We start from the raw sequence: 18,185 nt of genomic DNA on the forward strand, positions 1-18,185 counted from the left end.
GATTACACTCGAGTTTTTTTTTCCAAAAATGTTTAATCTTTCCTCTGTATTTTAAGCACATATATCCAAAATGCTTCACTTTATACGTACTTTAAATGCAAATTATTGCTAACGGGACATAACCGGCTGACCTAGCCAATCCTAGACCTAACAATAAACAAAACCATAAAATACTAACAACTGCTTTATGCGAAAGTTAGTTTAGTCATTTATTATGCACCCCACACCCATGCCGTGGGCGGTGGTGACAACGGGTTACAGAGGCGCAGTTACCTGCTACACAGCGCGCCAGATGTTAACGAGTACTGCTTTTGGGAAGGTCGCCGCACCAACGAGCGCAGTCTCCAGATGGCTTAAACCACTAGAATGTACGCGGGAAAACGTTTTGCGATGATTTAAACTATAAGTCAGGTTATTGAGAAAGTCCGGAGGCAGCCCATCCTCCAAACAAAGGCCCAAAGTCCATTCCATGCACCCGCCAAACCCCCTGTTTATGAATGAAAAACGGTTTACACACGACTCACACCTGATTTCGTTCGAACATTTTCGGAACAAGTGCTTCACTGACGAATTTTGTATGAACCACAACGCTGTAAATGCTTCACCCACGTACTACAAATACAAATAATCGCCAACAAAACCTAAACACCTAACCTAACCTATGCCTATATATGCACAATATACTAATTTATTATAATATTAATTTATACTTGAGAAAATTCCCGTTTTGAATGAACAGCATGTTAAAATTTATGAATGCGTCTGTGGGGGGTGGACCGCTGGATGTAATGGACTTGAGTCGAGGACGGGTTGCCGAAGGAGCAGTGATGAGGGATCGAACCTATGCGGTGGGTGTTCCCACGCACACGCTTCTAGCGACTAGACTACGACCTGGTATAAAGATTTCAACCTGCTAGTCTGGTTGTTATTATGTTAATCAACCGTAGACCACAGCAACAAGACTATTGCTATGCAGCAACTAGCAGATAGTAGTAAGTAAACTTAATTAATACTACCATTAAGTAAACTTAATACTACCAATAAGTAAACTTTATTGTTAAAACATTAATATATAAATATTGAACGAAGGGCCCCGGTAGTACAATAGGGTTCGTTCTCGATCCACAATCGAGAATTCCAGGTTCGAATCCCGCGCATGAGAGGAATCCTTAGGCTTATTTCCTATTGCCTAATGCCTCTGTTCACCTAGCAATAAGTACTCAGGCGTCAGTCAGCATGTTGTGGGCCTGCATCCTGGGCAGGGTCAGTAATTCTACTTTGAGGGAGGGAGGGACCTCGATATAAGCCTAACGTGTAAGAATACACTCAGGCTGCCTGTCCCCAGACACATGGAATTATTAATTACAAATACACATAATTAAAATGTTAAAAGGCGGAAAATATGTGTTTTCGAATGCTAGATAGCAACTCCCGTGTTGTCTAGTGGCTAGGATACGCGGCTCTCACCCGCGAGGCCCGGGTTCGATTCCCGGCACGGGAAACCGTTTGTTTATGGAGAATGCTATGATTTGTTCACTATTTTAAAGAAAGACGTTTTCAATGTATAACTCATTTATTTATGCTCCACGTTTCATGAGCATCTCCGCCATGGCTCTCTTGAAGTGCCACGCTGGGAATAATTCAACCTTTCAGCTTAACCAGAAACGTACGAACCCATGCAGCCCACCTAACCTAGCGAGTCCGATGCATTGAAAACTTGTATATATGTAAGTCGTTACTTTTCTTAATAAGCTGCGTTTGTGATATTTATTACGTAAAAAACGCAACTTATTAGTTGAGAGGACGGGTTGAGGGCAACAAGAGGCCACTCGTGTTTACGACAGATCTCTACCCCAGTCCATGGCCTGAACTACATGTTTAACAGATCTCTAACCCTGTACATGGAGGACAGAGGAAAATGTATATATGCTATTTAGCCTTGTAAATATGTGGCCACGTCTGTGGTTATCTTGAGATGATTTCGGGGCTTAGCGTCCCCGCGGCCCGGTCCTCGACCAGGCCTCCTTTTTTGTTACACATCCCCAGGAAGCAGCCCTTAACAGCTGTCTAACTTCCTGGTACCTATTTTACTGTTAAACAAACGTTTTTCCCGTGCCGGGAATCGAACCCGGGCCTCGCGGGTGAGAGCCGCGTATCCTAGCCACTAGACAACACGGGAGTTAGACAACATGAGAGTGGTAGAAATAAAGTGTTCGCGCTCCGCGCCTACACACACTGATCAACTTAACTCAGTTACACACTTTCTCAACTCCACGATTTCTTTTTTTGTACATTAAGACATATATATATACGAATATTCACTGTGACTGGCCTGGTCAGGACCACAGTTGCTGGCCTGGTCAAGACCACAGTGGCGGGTCTGGCCAAGACCACAGAGGCTTACAAAATACTTGCTGCTCCTTGATAAAAGAGAGCAATCTTAGCTATCAATCACACACACATCGTGTCATCAAGGCGGACAGCCAGCCTGCTATCATAACTCACTCTTTATTCTGTATTGCCAAACCATTTCCTTCATTAAATTATTAATTACTATTACACAAAATTATATTGTTAAAAGTCGGAATGTATATTTATTATTGTGTATTTAATTCCAATTCCCGTGTTGTCTAGTGGCTAGGATACGCGGCTCTCACCCGCGAGGCCCGGGTTCGATTCCCGGCACGGGAAGCCCTTTGTTTATGGCCTTCAATGCACAGAATGCTATGATTTGATGGCCACTCTAAGGAGAAACTTTTCCAATATAAAACTTATTCATTTATGCTCCACGTTTCATGAGCATTTCCTTAATGGCTCTCTTGAAGTGCCACGCCGGGAATAATTCAACCTTTTCAAGACATTAACCTACAGTGGGTTATACAATATCGGAGTGTGCATAGATTCTAAAATGACATTCAACAAGCAAATTCAATATCTGAAGGAGAAAGCAAAATCACGACTGAATATAATGAGAGCAATCACAAGGCCCCGTCTAGGAGCGGGACACAAAGTGTTAAAAATGATTTACATACACGCCGTTCGTTTTCTAGTTGATTATGCAGCGCCTGCCTTACTCATTCTTTCTCCTGGCCAGTGGGCAAACGTTGAGGTTATTCAAAATGATGCAATGCGAGTCATAACAGGGGCTCCCAGATGAATTAAAATACTGAACCTAAGACCTGAAACAAAGCTAACGTCTATTGAAATAAGGGTAAAAGCGATTGCTGCGTGCATGCTGACCAAGATATTGACTAGACCTAGCATCAGTTCACTTAAAGATATAATCACTGGATCACTAACTCGGGACAGAAAAGCCTCCAATAGCAACATATGGACCCATTGTGCAATAAACACTATCAATACATTTGATATAACAAATACAGTCACTAAGAAGGGTGTCGACGAAATACACGCAAACTTTGCTATGCAAGCCCTTTGGGAATCGCTGCCAGCAGACTTTAAGATTATGGTTCTTGAGGGAAAAAAGAACCAGACTAATCCACATCTGCTACATAATATTGCACAAATGCCAAAAGAAGCAAACTTGGCATCTGACAGCTTCACATACTTCACAGATGGATCCGTAGACCAGTATGGATAAGAGACTGGAGCTGCAGTTAAGGCAGGAAACTCTGTAAATAGTTGGAGACTCTCAAACAGGTGTTCAACTTTGCAAACAGAGATGCTAGCCATTCAAAAGGCTTTGGAACATGCTCTTGCTGAACACTGAAAACATGTTATCATACATACAGATTCGAGAATTGCCATTGAAACCTTGCAACAAGAACACATACATTACAACATCCGTCTGATTAAAAATGTCAAATCATTAATCCAAACACTCAAACGTCAAGGCCGTCCGGTTCTTATCAACCTGGTGCCAAGTCATGTGGGAATAATAGGAAATGACATTGCAGACGAAGCTGCAAAACTTGCAACTAAGCGAAGAAATGTAGACATTTATATACCACAGAGTCTATCATAGATTTAGAAAGTAATTAGAAATAGAGCAATGCAGATGATGCACAGTGACCACAACACAGCAGTTGCAACATCAGGATCTGAGGGTTGGTACAAGAATTCAACCAACTACGAACCATTTATTTTGATGAAAGGGAGCAGTAGAACAACAGAAGTACACTTACATCGCATCAGGCTTGGATACCCATATGCATGGGATATAGGCTTACAAGTTCCAGAAGATGAGAGGAAATGTCAGCACTGTGGAGAAATGCCCCTCAGATCACTGGAACGTTATCTAAGACAGTGTACAGTTATAAACCCGGTAAGATTTCCACTTAGATTCAACAGAGCAGAAGAAGTTGTTTAACACATTGGGCAAAATCTTACTGAAGCGACCATATGAGTCATAAATTCTCATACTCCGCCTAAGTAAAACAGAAACAAACAACACTTAGATGGCCAGCCATAGGCTTAGGACTCGGGCAGGAATTTCCCTGCAAAAAAAAAAAAATCAACTTTTCCGCTTAACCAGAAACGTACGAACCCATGCAACCCACCTAACCTAACGAGTTCGATCCATTGAAAACTTAGATATTTGTGATTCGTTACTTTTCTTAATAAGCTGCGTTTGTAACATTTATTACGTAAAAAACGCAACCTATTAGTTGGGAGGACGGGTTGAGGATAACAAGAGGCCACTCGTGTTTACGACAGATCTCTACCCCAGTCCATGGCCTGAACTACATGTTTAACAGATCTCTAACCCTGTACATGGAGGACAGAGGAAAATGTATATAAATGGTGGTTAGCATTGTAAATATGTGGCCGCGTCTGTGGTTATCTTGAGATGATTTCGGGGCTTAGCGACCCCGCGGTCCGGTCCTCGACCAAGGCCTCCTTTTTGTTACACATCCCCAGGAAGCAGCCCTTAGCAGGTGTCTAACTCGCTGGTACCTATTTTTCTGCTAAACAAACGGTTTCCCGTGCCGGGAATCGAACCCGGGCCTCGCGGGTGAGAGCCGCGTATCCTAGCCACTAGACAACACGGGAGTTAGACAACACGGGAGTGGTAGAAATAAAGTGTTCGCGCTCCGCGCCTACACACACTGATCAACTTAACTCAGTTACACACTTTCTCAACTCCACGATTTCTTTTTTGTACATTAAGATATATATATATATATATATATATATATATATATATATATATATATATATATATATATATATATATATATATATATATATATATATATATATGCAAACAAGCCTGAATGGTCCCCAGGACTATATACAACTGAAAACTCACACCCCAGAAGTGACTCGAACCCATACTCCCACAACTGGTATGTACAGGGACGCCTTAATCCGCTTGACCATCACGACCGGACAATAAGGAAGTGATAGCCGAGGCTATATGAACCACTTCCCCGCCGGCACTCGGATGGTAATCTTGGGCATAGCATTTTATCAAATCACCTCATTCTTTGGGGCACACGTGAGGAACACAAATGCAAACAAGCCTGAATGGTCCCCAGGACTATATACAACTGAAAACTCACACCCCAGAAGTGACTCGAACCCATACTCCCACAACTGGTATGTACAGGGACGCCTTAATCCGCTTGACCATCACGACCGGACAATAAGGAAGTGATAGCCGAGGCTATATGAACCACTTCCCCGCCGGCACTCGGATGGTAATCTTGGGCATAGCATTTTATCAAATCACCTCATTCTTTGGGGCACACGTGAGGAACACAAATGCAAACAAGCCTGAATGGTCCCCAGGACTATATACAACTGAAAACTCACACCCCAGAAGTGACTCGAACCCATACTCCCACAACTGGTATGTACAGGGACGCCTTAATCCGCTTGACCATCACGACCGGACAATAAGGAAGTGATAGCCGAGGCTATATGAACCACTTCCCCGCCGGCACTCGGATGGTAATCTTGGGCATAGCATTTTATCAAATCACCTCATTCTTTGGGGCACACGTGAGGAACACAAATGCAAACAAGCCTGAATGGTCCCCAGGACTATATACAACTGAAAACTCACACCCCAGAAGTGACTCGAACCCATACTCCCACAACTGGTATGTACAGGGACGCCTTAATCCGCTTGACCATCACGACCGGACAATAAGGAAGTGATAGCCGAGGCTATATGAACCACTTCCCCGCCGGCACTCGGATGGTAATCTTGGGCATAGCATTTTATCAAATCACCTCATTCTTTGGGGCACACGTGAGGAACACAAATGCAAACAAGCCTGAATGGTCCCCAGGACTATATACAACTGAAAACTCACACCCCAGAAGTGACTCGAACCCATACTCCCACAACTGGTATGTACAGGGACGCCTTAATCCGCTTGACCATCACGACCGGACAATAAGGAAGTGATAGCCTGAGGTGATAGCCTGATAGAATGAGGTGATTTGATAAAATGCTATGCCCAAGATTACCATCCGAGTGCCGGCGGGGAAGTGGTTCATATAGCCTCGGCTATCACTTCCTTATTGTCCGGTCGTGATGGTCAAGCGGATTAAGGCGTCCCTGTACATACCAGTTGTGGGAGTATGGGTTCGAGTCACTTCTGGGGTGTGAGTTTTCAGTTGTATATAGTCCTGGGGACCATTCAGGCTTGTTTGCATTTGTGTTCCTCACGTGTGCCCCAAAGAATGAGGTGATTTGATAAAATGCTATGCCCAAGATTACCATCCGAGTGCCGGCGGGGAAGTGGTTCATATAGCCTCGGCTATCACTTCCTTATTGTCCGGTCGTGATGGTCAAGCGGATTAAGGCGTCCCTGTACATACCAGTTGTGGGAGTATGGGTTCGAGTCACTTCTGGGGTGTGAGTTTTCAGTTGTATATAGTCCTGGGGACCATTCAGGCTTGTTTGCATTTGTGTTCCTCACGTGTGCCCCAAAGAATGAGGTGATTTGATAAAATGCTATGCCCAAGATTACCATCCGAGTGCCGGCGGGGAAGTGGTTCATATAGCCTCGGCTATCACTTCCTTATTGTCCGGTCGTGATGGTCAAGCGGATTAAGGCGTCCCTGTACATACCAGTTGTGGGAGTATGGGTTCGAGTCACTTCTGGGGTGTGAGTTTTCAGTTGTATATAGTCCTGGGGACCATTCAGGCTTGTTTGCATTTGTGTTCCTCACGTGTGCCCCAAAGAATGAGGTGATTTGATAAAATGCTATGCCCAAGATTACCATCCGAGTGCCGGCGGGGAAGTGGTTCATATAGCCTCGGCTATCACTTCCTTATTGTCCGGTCGTGATGGTCAAGCGGATTAAGGCGTCCCTGTACATACCAGTTGTGGGAGTATGGGTTCGAGTCACTTCTGGGGTGTGAGTTTTCAGTTGTATATAGTCCTGGGGACCATTCAGGCTTGTTTGCATTTGTGTTCCTCACGTGTGCCCCAAAGAATGAGGTGATTTGATAAAATGCTATGCCCAAGATTACCATCCGAGTGCCGGCGGGGAAGTGGTTCATATAGCCTCGGCTATCACTTCCTTATTGTCCGGTCGTGATGGTCAAGCGGATTAAGGCGTCCCTGTACATACCAGTTGTGGGAGTATGGGTTCGAGTCACTTCTGGGGTGTGAGTTTTCAGTTGTATATAGTCCTGGGGACCATTCAGGCTTGTTTGCATTTGTGTTCCTCACGTGTGCCCCAAAGAATGAGGTGATTTGATAAAATGCTATGCCCAAGATTACCATCCGAGTGCCGGCGGGGAAGTGGTTCATATAGCCTCGGCTATCACTTCCTTATTGTCCGGTCGTGATGGTCAAGCGGATTAAGGCGTCCCTGTACATACCAGTTGTGGGAGTATGGGTTCGAGTCACTTCTGGGGTGTGAGTTTTCAGTTGTATATAGTCCTGGGGACCATTCAGGCTTGTTTGCATTTGTGTTCCTCACGTGTGCCCCAAAGAATGAGGTGATTTGATAAAATGCTATGCCCAAGATTACCATCCGAGTGCCGGCGGGGAAGTGGTTCATATAGCCTCGGCTATCACTTCCTTATTGTCCGGTCGTGATGGTCAAGCGGATTAAGGCGTCCCTGTACATACCAGTTGTGGGAGTATGGGTTCGAGTCACTTCTGGGGTGTGAGTTTTCAGTTGTATATAGTCCTGGGGACCATTCAGGCTTGTTTGCATTTGTGTTCCTCACGTGTGCCCCAAAGAATGAGGTGATTTGATAAAATGCTATGCCCAAGATTACCATCCGAGTGCCGGCGGGGAAGTGGTTCATATAGCCTCGGCTATCACTTCCTTATTGTCCGGTCGTGATGGTCAAGCGGATTAAGGCGTCCCTGTACATACCAGTTGTGGGAGTATGGGTTCGAGTCACTTCTGGGGTGTGAGTTTTCAGTTGTATATAGTCCTGGGGACCATTCAGGCTTGTTTGCATTTGTGTTCCTCACGTGTGCCCCAAAGAATGAGGTGATTTGATAAAATGCTATGCCCAAGATTACCATCCGAGTGCCGGCGGGGAAGTGGTTCATATAGCCTCGGCTATCACTTCCTTATTGTCCGGTCGTGATGGTCAAGCGGATTAAGGCGTCCCTGTACATACCAGCTGTGGGAGTATGGGTTCGAGTCACTTCTGGGGTGTGAGTTTTCAGTTATATATATATATATATATATATACGAACATTCACTGTGACTGGCCTAGTCAGGACCACAGTTGCTGGCCTGGTCAAGACCACAATTACGGGTCTGGCCAAGACCACAGAGGGTTACAAAATACTTGCAGCTCCTTGATAAAAGAGAGCAATCTTAGCTATCAATCACACACACATCGTGTCATCAAGGCGGACAGCCAGCCTGTTATCGTAACTCACTTTTTATTCTGTATTGCCAAACCATTTCCTTCATTAAATTCTTAATTACTATTACTACACAAGATTATAATGTTAAAATTTGGTATGTATATTTGTTATTGTGTGCTTAATTCCAACTCCCGTGTTGTCTAGTGGCTAGGATACGCGGCTCTCACCCGCGAGGCCCGGGTTCGATTCCCGGCACGGGAAGCCCTTTGTTTATGGCCTTCAATGCACAGAATGCTATGATTTGATGGCCACTCTAAGGAGAAACTTTTCCAATATAAAACTTATTCATTTATGCTCCACGTTTCATGAGCATTTCCTTAATGGCTCTCTTGAAGTGCCACGCCGGGAATAATTCAACCTTTTCAAGACATTAACCTACAGTGGGTTATACAATATCGGAGTGTGGATAGATTCTAAAATGACATTCAACAAGCAAATTCAATATCTGAAGGAGAAAGCAAAATCACGACTGAATATAATGAGAGCAATCACAAGGCCTGGTCTAGGAGCGGGACACAAAGTGTTAAGAATGTTTTACATACACGCTGTTCGTTTTCTAGTTGATTATGCAGCGCCTGCCTAACTCACTCTTTCTCCTGGCCAGTGGGCAAACGTTGAGGTTATTCAAAATGATGCAATGCGAGTCATAACAGGGGCTCCCAGATGAATTAAAATACTGAACCTAAGACCTGAAACAAAGCTAACGTCTATTGAAATAAGGGTAAAAGCGATTGCTGCGTGCATGCTGACCAAGATATTGACTAGACCTAGCATCAGTTCACTTAAAGATATAATCACTGGATCACTAACTCGGGACAGAAAAGCCTCCAATAGCAACATATGGACCCATTGTGCAATAAACACTATCAATACATTTGATATAACAAATACAGTCACTAAGAAGGGTGTCGACGAAATACACGCAAACTTTGCTATGCAAGCCCTTTGGGAATCGCTGCCAGCAGACTTTAAGATTATGGTTCTTGAGGGAAAAAAGAACCAGACTAATCCACATCTGCTACATAATATTGCACAGATGCAAAAAGAAGCAAACTTGGCATTTGACAGCTTCACATACTTCACAGATGGATCCGTAGACCAGTAGGGATAAGAGACTGGAGCTGCAGTTAAGGCAGGAAACTCTGTAAATAGTTGGAGACTCTCAAACAGGTGTTCAACTTTGCAAACAGAGATGCTAGCCATTCAAAAGGCTTTGGAACATGCTCTTGCTGAACACCGACAACATGTTATCATACATACAGATTCGAGAACTGCCATTGAAACCTTGCAACAAGAACACATACATTACAACATCCGTCTGATAAAAAATGTCATATCATTAATGCAAACACTCAAACGTCAAGGTCGTCGGGTACTTATCAACTGTGTGCCAAGTCATGTGGGAAAATAGAAAATGACATTGCAGACGAAGCTGCAAAACTTGCAACTAAGCGAATAAATGTAGACATTTATATACCACAGAGTCTATCATAGATTTAGAAAGTAATTAGAAATAAAACAGTGCAGATGATGTACAGTGACCACAACACAGTAGTTGCAACATCAGGATCTGTGGGTTGGTACAAGAATTAAAAAACTACGAACCACTTATTTTGATGAAAGGGAGCAGTAGAACAACAGAAGTACGCTTACATCGCATCAGGCTTGGATACCCATATGCATGGGAAATGGGCTTACATGTTCCAGAAAATGAGAGGAAATGTCAGCACTGTGGAGAAATGCCTCTCAGATCACTGGAACGTTATCTAAGACAGTGTAGAGTTACAAACCCAATAAGATTTCAACTTAGATTTAACAGAGCAGAAGAAGTTCTTAACACATTGGGCAAAATCCTACTGAAGCGACCATGCGAGTCATAAATTCTCACACTTCGCCTAAGTAAAACAGAAACAAGCAACACTTAGATGGCCAGCCAGAGGCTTAGGGCCCGCGCAGAAATTTCCCTGCAAAAAAAAAAAAAAAAAATTATCAACTTTTCAGCTTAACCAGAAACGTACGAACCCATGCAACCCACCTAACCTAGCGAGTTCGATCCATTGAAAACTTGCATATATGTGATTCGTTACTTTTTTTTTAATAAGCTGCGTTTGTAACATTTATTAGGTAAAGAACGAAACCTATTAGTTGGGAGGACGGGTTGAGGGTAACAAGAGGCCACTTGTGTTTACGACAGATCTCTACCCCAGTCCATGGCCTGAACTACATGTTTAACAGATCTCTAACTCTGTACATGGAGGACAGAGGAAAATGTTTATATGCTGATTAGCATTGTAAATATGTGGCCACGTCTGTGGTTATCTTGAGATGATTTCGGGGCTTAGCGTCCCCGCGGTCCGGTCCTCGACCAGGCCTCCTTTTTGTTACACATCCCCAGGAAGCAGCCCTTAGCAGCTGTCTAACTTGCTGGTACCTATTTTACTGCTAAACAAACGGTTTCCCGTGCCGGGAATCGAACCCGGGCCTCGCGGGTGAGAGCCGCGTATCCTAGCCACTAGACAACACGGGAGTTAGACAACACGGGAGTGGTAGAAATAAAGTGTTCGCGCTCCGCGCCTACACACACTGATCAACTTAACTCAGTTACACACTTTCTCAACTCCACGATTTCGTTTTTGTACATTAAGACATATATATATACGAATATTCACTGTGACTGGCCTGGTCAGGACCACAGTTGCTGGCCTGGTCAAGACCACAGTGGCGGGTCTGGCCAAGACCACAGTGGAGGGTCAGGCCGAGATCACAGTGATTGGCCTGGCCACGACGACAGTGGCGGGCCTTATGGAGACCACAATGGCGGGTCTGGCCAAGACCACAGAAGCTTACAAATACTTGCAGCTCCTTGATATAAAAGAGCAATCTTAGCTATCAATCACACACACATGGTGCCATCAAGGCTGACAGCCAGCCTGCTATCATAACTCACTCTGTATTCTGTAGTTCCAAACCATTTCCTTCACATGTACCTCTTCATCCTCCTTGCTCTGGTAGGAGGATGAAGAGGTCTTATCGTGAAGGTTCTTCTGCGAAGTCCCATGTACATCCATGAACTCCCATGTAAATTCAAGAACTCGTGAACTTCCATGTTCTATCTTTAACTTCCGTGTACTTGCATGCATTTCCACATATATCTATTCACTCCCATGCACTTCAAACAACTAGGACGTCGCCTGGACATGCCCAGCCTGAGGACATTTTGCTAGCTAGACCCGTGGGGCTGATGGGCAGAGGGACTTGTCCTTTATAGTGCCATATCCTGGAGTGACACTTGTACCCTTTCGTGCCCTCTCCTATAGTAGGTATATACCTATATCATGATTCAGTGAGGGGAGAGGACGTGTGGGGAGCCAGACCTCAGCGGACGCGCTAGGGAAGTACTGCGATAGGGGGTGGAATGTAACCCTCTCAGAGTGGAGGGGAGGAGAGGAGCGACAATTAAACACAATGTAACCACAACCTTGTTACACTATCTCCTTGTTACAGGGTACAAGTAACATGGTGTGTTTGTTGGGAGGGATCAGTGTACACGGGGTTAAGATTAGGGTCTACATTACTGGCAGCACGGCAGTAATCCACACGCTAGATCACTATGTATTAGCGTGTAAATGGATTGAACAATATAGATATTCAGAACTGAGTAGCGTACCACATCAAGTTCCCTGGATGTGTGATAATGGTAGGAATGAGAGAGTTCTTATAGCAGGTCCAAAAACACTTTGCCCAAATAATTCAATGCTATTATTTTATTATGCTGTAATTTGTTCTGTGACAACTATTGAATTAATGTAGATGTATTTGTAGTGTAAATTATTATTATTATGTGTGTACTCTATGGATTTGTGAGTCCCCTTGAGGGACGTGTTATTGAGGTATAATTAACGAAAGCTACTAATATATATGTCCTTTTGCGATGTATTTTATTATCTCAATTAAATAATTGAGATAATATTTAATTGAGAGTTTATTATCTCAATTAAATAATTCAATTAAAGAGTTAAATTTGAAGATGAGGGAGGAGGGAGAGGAGGGGGGGGGGGGAGAAAAAGTTGGAGAATGGAGGAGAGAGAGAAGCGTGGGAACCGAACTGAAGTATGAAAGACAAGAAGGTATAACAACCAATTCTCCCTGTTTACATAGTAGTCTTTTGCAACTATGTACACCATAGTGCAAATATTGACGTACTAAGCAATTAGGTTGTAGATTTTGTTCTATTCACTTTACACAGACCGAAAAAATGAGGCTAAAAACAAACTTAAGTATTCCTAGGCTTAGTATAGCACATATGTACTATATTAGGTCTCTGATAGCGTGTATGTTATGCATTGGAAGTTTTGGTTGGGTTAATTTAGGTTCTTTTTGCAACATATATAGAAAAAATATTCCGGTTTAGTACAGATTTAATAGATACTGTCCGCTCCTGTCATTCTACCGTCGTCTACCCCTCTCCTGTTCCTCTACCGTCGCCTGATATCACGGACGGTGATTGTACTCTTGCGATTATTGTGTGAAAAGTGATTGTATTACTGCTTTTACTGGGAGATGATAGGTGATTGTACTGCTGCTCTTATTGGGTGATGATAGGTGATTGTACTGCTACTCTTATTGGGTGATAATAGGTGATTGTACTGCTACTCTTATTGGGTGATAATAGGTGATTGTACTGCTACTCTTATTGGGTGATGATAGGTGATTGTACTGCTACTCTTATTGGGTGATGATAGGTGATTGTACTGCTACTCTTATTGGGTGATAATAGGTGATTGTACTGCTACTCTTATTGGGTGATGATAGGCGATTGTACTGCTACTCTTATTGGGTGATAATAGGTGATTGTACTGCTGCTCTTATTGGGTGATGATAGGCGATTGTACTGCTACTCTTATTGGGTGATGATAGGCGATTGTACTGCTACTCTTATTGGGTGATGATAGGCGATTGTGCTGCTGCTCTTATTGGGTGATAATAGGTGATTGTACTGCTACTCTTATTGGGTGATAATAGGTGATTGTACTGCTGATCTTATTGGGTGATGATAGGCGATTGTACTGCTACTCTTATTAGGTGATGATAGGTGATTGTACTGCTACTCTTATTGGGTGATGATAGGCGATTGTACTGCTACTCTTATTGGGTGATAATAGGTGATTGTACTGCTACTCTTATTGGGTGATAATAGGTGATTGTACTGCTGCTCTTATTGGGTGATGATAGGCGATTGTACTGCTACTCTTATTAGGTGATGATAGGTGATTGTACTGCTGCTCTTATTGGGTGATGATAGGTGATTGTACTGCTGGTCTTACTGGGTGATGATAGGTGATTATACTGCTGCACCTATAAATGATGGTAGGTGATTGTATTATGCGATGACCGATGATTGTGTGGCAGTCTCTAATTGGTGACGATAGTTGATTGTACTGTCTGTCTTTGTTGCTAATTATTCATTAATTTTGAATGATTGTTATTGATATTCCTGTCCACCTGGTAATTATATATGCTTACTAATGCAATAATGACCTAACAACTTAATTGCAGACACTAGCAAATAGTTCAATCATTTTAATCTTGTAAACTGAACATAGTTAAGTTGTCAAGTTAAATTGATTTGTGTTATCATTTGGTGTATAATAATTGTCATAAATAATTTTTTAATCCCTCTAGCCATTTAGCGATTACCTTCACCCTGTGAGTTATAGCCAGGGTGTGGCGGTATGTGTATGACCAAGGTGTGGCGATATCTGCCTCTCCAGGGTGTGGCGATATCTGCCTCTCCAGGGTGTGGCGATATCTGCCTCTCCAGGGTGTGGCGATATCTGCCTCTCCAGGGTGTGGCGATATCTGCCTCTCCAGGGTGTGGCGATATCTGCCTGTCCAGGGTGTGGCGATATCTGCCTGTCCAGGGTGTGGCGATATCTGCCTGTCCAGGGTGTGGCGATATCTGCCTGTCCAGGGGTGTGGCGATATCTGCCTCTCCAGGGGTGTGGCGATATCTGCCTCTCCAGGGTGTGGCGATATCTGCCTGTCCAGGGTGTGGCGATATCTGCCTGTCCAGGGTGTGGCGATATCTGCCTCTCCAGGGGTGTGGCGATATCTGCCTGTCCATGGGTTTGGCGATATCTGCCTGTCCAGGGTGTGGCGATATCTGCCTGTCCAGGGTGTGGCGATATCTGCCTGTCCAGGGTGTGGCGATATCTGCCTGTCCAGGGGTGTGGCGATATCTGCCTCTCCAGGGTGTGGCGATATCTGCCTCTCCAGGGTGTGGCGATATCTGCCTCTCCAGGGGTGTGGCGATAACTGCCTGTCCAGGGTGTGGCGATATCTGCCTGTCCAGGGGTGTGGCGATATCTGCCTCTCCAGGGGTGTGGCGATATCTGCCTCTCCAGTGTGTGGCGATATCTGCCTGTCCAGGGTGTGGCGATATCTGCCTCTCCAGGGTGTGGCGATATCTGCCTCTCCAGGGGTGTGGCGATATCTGCCTCTCCAGGGTGTGGCGATATCTGCCTGTCCAGGGTGTGGCGATATCTGCCTCTCCAGGGGTGTGGCGATATCTGCATCTCCAGGGTGTGGCGATATCTGCCTCTCCAGGGGTGTGGCGATATCTGCCTCTCCAGGGGTGTGGCGATATCTACCTGTCCAGGGTTTAGCGATATCTGTGTGTCCAGGGTGTGGCTATATCCGCTTGTGTGTAGCTAGGGTGTGTCGATATCTACCCTGACTCGGGAATAATGGACAACTCAGAATACCCACATTTCCTTGGCCATGTATATAATTGAAGCCAATATATTATTCCTGTTTCACTGGCCCTGGATACTGCACTGGTCAGCGCTCTTGATGTCCCTGCCTGGGAAGGTCATCCAGACGATGCAGTTTGGCCATAAAGTGATCTATCAGCAGTAGGCGAGGCGTGCAGGCAGGCAGGCAGGCAAGTGGGCAGACAAGCAGGAACGCAAGCAGGCATGCAGGCAAACAAGCAGGAGGGTTAGCTTGTAACTGAGCCTCTATTTGGTTATAAATTTTAACAGTGCCTCTAATGTTTTAGCAAGTGTACTTAAGTGAATTCATGTGTGTAGTGTCGTTAAAAAAGGACAGGATACACGGAATCAAGTTACATCCAGGTCTCTTGTGTTAACCTGAAACTGCCGGCAATAATCACTATCTACAAGTTATGAAGCAGAGGGATATTGGTCTTAGGACAACAAATGCTGGTCATAGAACTTATAAATTGGTGTCACTTAAGGTGTTGGAGGCCACAAACTGTGTAAGAGAGCTTGTGAGTGGAGAAGCATATTTTGGAAAACTGTGATTGACTTGGGTAAAATGAGGTTGGTCTTCTAGCATTTCGATCGTGTTCCACAACCCGGTGTCCCGCTACTGTAGTCTGATGTTTAGTGGTTGTAGGTTCAGGAGTTCCTGGAGCTCCTGGATTGTCTGATCATATGGTTATCTTGAGATCTTGAGATGATTTCGGGGCTTTAGTGTCCCCGCGGAAGAAGCAGGAGGAAGCTACCTCCTGCTACCCCCAGGAAGCAGCTCGTGACAGCTGACTAACACCCAGGTACCAATTTTACTGCTAGGTAACAGGGGCATAGGGTGAAAGAAACTCTGCCCATTGTTTCTCGCCGGCGCCCGGGATCGAACCCGGGACCACAAGATCACAAGTTTCACAATTCACAAGTCCAGCGTGCTATCCGCTCGGCCGACCGGCTCCGGGTTTTTTTCAGCCTTTGTTAACGTCTTATTAAGCACTGCTTTTAGCTGTATATTCGGCTAAGACTACGGAACCTCCTACGGTGGTTTTTGCGTTGTTTAGTCTGTCCTTTACATGAAATTTGATTCCCTGTTCCGTTAGTCTTGAGTCTCAGTATTCTGGCTACATCCGTGAGTCGAACTGAGCCTCTGTGTACTGTGTCTGATACTATTGTACTGTGTACTGTGTACTTCTGTGTACTTCTGTCTTCTTCTTCTGTGTACTGTGTCGAGGATAATGGGCTACGGGTTACTTTTTGCAATGTGAATTATTTGGAACTTTTGTTTGTTGGTACATATTGTCCATTGCTTGTCAAAGTTGCTTGTCAAATTAATTGCTGCCTTATTTTAATTGGCCAGAACGATTCTGATTGTCCGGGTTGGCAGATAATTTGAGTTACGTCGTCAGCGTATTGGGGTACTCAACTTTTCAATTTGAATTTATTTATACATTAGCTGCCAATATTGAGCTGAGCTATACTGTTGTCTATGGAGCTGCATCACTGTTCATCCCACCAGCACCTCCCTCCATCCCACCAGCACCTCCCTCCATCCCACCAGCACCTCCTTCCATCCCACCAGCACCTCCCTCCATCCCACCAGCACCTCCCTCCATCCCACCAGCACCTCCCTCCATCCCACCAGCTCCTCCCTCCATCCCACCAGCAGCTCCCTACATCCCACCAGCACTCCCTCCATCCCACCAGCTCCTCCCTACATCCCACCAGCACCTCCCTCCATCCCACCAGCACTCCCTCCATCCCACCAGCTCCTCCCTCCATCCCACCAGCACCTCCCTCCATCCCACCAGCGCCTCCCTCCATCCTACCAGCGCCTCCCTCCATCCCACCAGCGCCTCCATCCCAGGACAAGTTAATCATCCCCCAGACCCTTATCTTTCTTTTCTCACCGTCTCCCCCTTTCTCTCCTCCTTCCCATCTATTCCCCGTCAATTCGCTTCCCATTCGCATATAAGCATCGTCTCGTCCGCCTTTCCACCTCTCCCACTCCCCTCATTATCTCACATTGCCATTTCTCTCATGCGCTCTGTTCTGTCTTCTCTATCCCTTGACCTCTCATCCTTGATTCTTCCTTTGTCCATTTACTTCCTTCACTTCCTCACTTTCTTCCTCCTATTTATTCCCCTACCATCCTCTCTACCTTTAACCCCACCTCCATCTTTCGTCTTGACCGTCTTCCACCTCCCCTTAACCGCGCCTCTCTCCTCTTATCCCTACCAGATTATCTCGGCTCTAACCAAATCATTAATTAATTGACGGTAAGTCCTTGTAGGCCCAATCATTTACCCTCATGGTGTGTGTGGTCGTGGTACGATGAGTGTCCTGTAATGATGCTCACATACACACGCACATAATGTAATTTTAACTACCTCTTCGCCCTTACTTCAGTACACACAGAAATCACAATTTGCATGATTTGTGGAATAAATCCACAAGGGCCGTGTTGAGGGTTCGAACCTATGTCCGGGATGATCCCATACGTGCCTTAGTCGACTGCAGGCACATCTGGTATCATTCAGTCGAATGGTCATGCAGTCGACTGGGACTGCAGTCGATTAATCTGGCACCAGCAAGA

The 18,185-nt window shown here is 44.9% G+C and overlaps 6 non-coding genes across 6 annotated transcripts; 3 read left to right on the forward strand and 3 right to left on the reverse strand.

Annotated features, from left to right (window-relative positions):
* Positions 1-1,429: 1,429 nt before the first annotated feature.
* TRNAE-CUC (transfer RNA glutamic acid (anticodon CUC)) lies at positions 1,430-1,501 on the forward strand. The gene has a single exon. It is a non-coding gene; the product is annotated as a tRNA-Glu (tRNA).
* A 606-nt stretch (positions 1,502-2,107) lies between these two features.
* TRNAE-CUC (transfer RNA glutamic acid (anticodon CUC)) lies at positions 2,108-2,179 on the reverse strand. Its single transcript has one exon. It is a non-coding gene; the product is annotated as a tRNA-Glu (tRNA).
* A 440-nt stretch (positions 2,180-2,619) lies between these two features.
* TRNAE-CUC (transfer RNA glutamic acid (anticodon CUC)) lies at positions 2,620-2,691 on the forward strand. Its single transcript has one exon. It is a non-coding gene; the product is annotated as a tRNA-Glu (tRNA).
* A 2,250-nt stretch (positions 2,692-4,941) lies between these two features.
* Positions 4,942-5,013, reverse strand: TRNAE-CUC (transfer RNA glutamic acid (anticodon CUC)). The gene has a single exon. It is a non-coding gene; the product is annotated as a tRNA-Glu (tRNA).
* Positions 5,014-8,951: 3,938 nt separating this feature from the next.
* TRNAE-CUC (transfer RNA glutamic acid (anticodon CUC)) lies at positions 8,952-9,023 on the forward strand. Its single transcript has one exon. It is a non-coding gene; the product is annotated as a tRNA-Glu (tRNA).
* Positions 9,024-11,277: 2,254 nt separating this feature from the next.
* TRNAE-CUC (transfer RNA glutamic acid (anticodon CUC)) lies at positions 11,278-11,349 on the reverse strand. The gene has a single exon. It is a non-coding gene; the product is annotated as a tRNA-Glu (tRNA).
* Between the last annotated feature and the right edge of the window lie 6,836 nt (positions 11,350-18,185).

This window comes from Procambarus clarkii, chromosome 18 (genome assembly GCF_040958095.1).
Source record: "Procambarus clarkii isolate CNS0578487 chromosome 18, FALCON_Pclarkii_2.0, whole genome shotgun sequence".
In the NCBI taxonomy this organism is placed as follows: domain Eukaryota; kingdom Metazoa; phylum Arthropoda; class Malacostraca; order Decapoda; family Cambaridae; genus Procambarus; species Procambarus clarkii.